General features: G+C 36.0%; 1 pseudogene; it reads left to right on the top strand.

The window, feature by feature from the left end:
• Positions 1-340: 340 nt before the first annotated feature.
• Positions 341-1,277, top strand: LOC124521084 (40S ribosomal protein S24-like; annotated as a pseudogene).
• Positions 1,278-4,039: the final 2,762 nt, after the last annotated feature.

Genomic DNA, 4,039 nt, shown 5'->3' with positions numbered 1-4,039 from the left:
TGGAGATATTTGCACTCCCGTATGTATTGCAACATTAATCACCACAATCAAGGTATGGAAATAGCCTATGTGACTACCACGCACATGCACACACACACACACACACACACACACACACACCACATACACAATGGAATATTATTTAGCCTTAAAAAAGAAGGAAATCCTGCATTGCAATATGGATGAACCTGGAGGACATGATGCTAAATGAAATAAGCCAAACACAGAAAGACAAATACTGTATGATTTCACTTATATAAGGAATCTGGGGAAAAAAATGTGAATTCATAATAATAGAGAGTAGAATAGTGGTTACCAGAGGCTGGAGGTTGAGGGAAAAATGGAGATGTTTGTCAGACGGTACAAACTTTCAGTTATAAGATGAATAAATTTTGGAGACCTAATGAATGTTTAGCATGGTGACTAGAGCTAACAATAATGTATTACAACACTTGAAATTTGCTAATAGAGTAGTTCTTTTTTTAATTTTTTTTAACATTTATTCATTTTTGAGAGATGGAGAGAGGCAGAGCATGAGTGGGGGAGGGTCGGAGAGAGAGGGAGACACAGAATTGGAAGCAGGGTCCAGGCTCTGTGCTGTCAGCATAGCTGCAGGGCTCGAAGCCATGGACCACAAGATCATGACCTGAGCGGAAGTCGCACACTTAACCGACTGAGCCACCCAGGTGCCCCATAATAGAGTAGTTCTTAAGTGTTCTCACCACACACAAAAAGATAATTATGTGAAATAATGAATATGTTAATTAGCTTGATTGTGGTAATTATCTTACAATGTAAATGTATCAAAACATATTGTCTCTTTTCCTTCTTGGCTGCTTGAAACTCTGCCACCATCAGGAACAGCACAGTAACCCTTCCAACCAGGAAGTTTATGATCACCAGCTGATTACTTCGGTGGAAAAAAATGGTCATTGATGTTCTTCACTACGGAAAGGCAACTGTCAAGTACCTAAGACAGAACTTCTGGAAAAACTAGCCAAAATGTACAAGACCATAGCAGATATCATCTATGTATTTGGATTCAGAGCCCATTTTGGTGGTGGCAAGACAACTGGCTTTGGCATGATTTAAGATTCCATGAATTATATAAAGAAAAATGAACTCAAACGTAGACTTGCAAAACCCGGCATTATGAGAAGGAAAAATACCTCAAGAAAACAGCAAAAGGAACACAAGAATAGAATGAGGAAAGTCAGGTAGACTGCAAAGTCAATGTTGGTGCTGGCAAAAAGCTGAAGACTGGAAAACAGGATTAAAGATTCTGCAGTAGCTTTATCTGTGGTGACTGCGCAGATTTAAAAAAAAAATTTTTTTTAATGTTTATTTCTGAGACAGAGAGAGAGCATGAGTCAGGGAGGGGCGAAGAGAGAGGGAGACACAGAATCAGAAGCAGGATCCAGGCTCTGAGCGGTCAGCACAGAGCCTGACGCGGGGCTTGAACTCACAGACTGCGAGATCATGACCTGAGCTGAAGTCGGACGCTCAACCGACTGAGCCCCAGGCACCCCAGACTGCGCAGATATTTTATGAAAGGATTAATAAACTGAGAACTTAAAAAAAAATACATTGTACACCTTAAATATATTACATTTTTCTCAATCATATCTCAATAAAGCTGGAAAAATGAAACTAAAAGACTTTTTCTTATTTAAATATTTTCAAAATATAACTGACTCCTTAAAGAAACAAACAAAAAAATAACGTATTGTGGGATTTGTAAAATATGTAGAAGTAAAAATATAAGGTGAAAATAGTAAGAAGGCCAGGAAGGGAAAATAGAATTATACTGTTGCAAAGTTTTTACACTACACATTAAGTAGTGTACAATATCATTTGAAGGTAGAATGTGATAAGTTAAAGGTGTGTAATATAAACCTTAAATAAACAACTAAAACTCTATATCTCTTTATTGTGAATAACAAGCAGTTCTAGCTAATAAGCCAACGAAGGTAATGAAATGGAGTAAAAATAACACAATTGTTCTAAAAGAAAGCAGAAAAATAAGAAAATGGAAACAAAGATGGGACAAATAGAAAAAAATAGTAAGATAATATCAATCCAAAAATGTCAATAATCACATTATATGTAAATGGCCTAAACACTCTCATTTAAAAATGAGAGATTGTAAAAGTTGATAAAACAAAAGACCCAACCATGTTAATGTACAGGTTAAGAGTAAAACGATGGAAAACAACAACAACAACAACAACAACAACAACACCATGCTAACACTAACCAAAAGAAAGCTGGGGTGGTCATATAAATACGAGATAAAATAGACTTCAGAACAAATAATATTACCAGAGTTAAAGAATGACATAAAATGGACAAATTCCTTGAAATACACAAACTACACACAACTCATTCAAGAAGAAATAGATAAACTAATTCTGTAGCTATTAAAGAAATAGAATTTCTAGTTAAAAACCTTCTCACAAAGAAAATGCTAAGCCCATATAGCTTCATTGGCAAATTCTACCAAACATATAAGCAAGAAATAATACCAATTCTACACAAACTCTTTCAGAAAATTGATGAGGAGGAAATACTTCCTGAATCATGCTATGAGGACCATATTACTTATATCAAAACCAGAAAATGACATTATAGAAAAAGAAAACCTCAGACTAATAGATCTCATGAGTATACGTGCAAAACATCTTTACAAAATGCTATCAAATCAAATACAATAAGGGGCTCTGGAGTGGCTCAGTTGGTTAAGTGTCCCACCCTTTGTTTCGGCTCAGGCTCAGGCCATGATTTCACAGTTATCTAGTTGGGGCCTACTCAGGCTCAGTGCTGACAAGGTGGAGCCTGCTTGAGCCTACTTGGGATTCTCTCTCTGCCCCTCTCCTGTTGGTGTGCATGTGTGTGCTCTCTCTCTTTCTCTCTCAAAATAAATAAATAAACTTTAAAAAATAAAATACAATAATATACAAAATGGATAATACATTATGACCAAGTAGAGTTTATCCCAGGAATGTAAAGTTATTTTAACATTCAAAATCAATTAATGCATTTTAATAACAAGTTGCAGAAAAAAAACACATGATCATCTCAATAAACAAAGAAAAAGCATTTGAGAAATACAAAATCCGGGCTTAATAAAAAGTCTCTTGAAACTAAGAACACAAAGGAACTTCCTCAACCTGATAAACCATATACATGAAAACCCTACAGTTAACATTATACTTACAGTGAAAAACTGAATGTTTTCTTCTGAAAATCAGAAGCAAGAAAAGGATGTCTATCATACCACTTCTAATCAATTTTGCACTGCTGGTTCTAGCCAGTGACAACAGCAAAAGGAAAAAGAAAAGGAGAAGGAGAAGAAGGAGAGAAGGAAGGAAAGAACATAGGAAGGGAGGAAGGGAGGAAGGAATTAAAACATCCATATATCCACAGTGGAAAAGAAGTATAACTCCCTTTATTCACAGACAACACAATTTCTGTGAAGACGTCACATGAAGTATACAAATAAGTAACTAGAAGTAGTATGGGAGTTTAGCAAAGTTACCGGTATCAGATTTATATATGAAAATCAATTATATTTCTATATAGAGTACAACATCATTTCATGTGCTTATTTGCCACCCATATCTCTTAGTGAATTGTCTAGTCAAGCATTTTGCCCATCTTTAGATACCATATGACCCACATATTTGAAAACATTCCTAGTCATATCCTAATCTCAGGAACCTATGGATGTGTAACCTTACATGGCAAAGAAGACTGGGAAGATGTGATTAAGGTTCTTGGGATGTGGAGCCTACATTATCCACATCAGTCCAATGTAATAATCCAAGGGTCCTTAAGAGGCAGAAGAGAAAGAGAGTCAGAGAAGATATGATAATGGAAACAAATGTTGGAGGGATACCCCTTAAAATGAAGAGGCCATAAGCCAAAGAATTCAAGCAACCTCTAGAAGCTGGAAAAACCAAGCAAACAAAATTCCAACAAAGCATTCAGAAGGGATACAATTCTGCCAATATGTTGGCCTTTTAGCTCAGAGAAACCC

The sequence above is a fragment of the Lynx rufus genome, unplaced genomic scaffold (assembly GCF_022079265.1).
Source record: "Lynx rufus isolate CCGP_SWC_20201006 ecotype Redwood Valley unplaced genomic scaffold, mLynRuf1.p SCAF_3, whole genome shotgun sequence".
Classification (NCBI taxonomy): Eukaryota; Metazoa; Chordata; class Mammalia; order Carnivora; family Felidae; genus Lynx; species Lynx rufus.
Note: the sequence above shows the minus strand (reverse complement) of the source record. Positions and strands in the feature narration are given on the sequence as shown.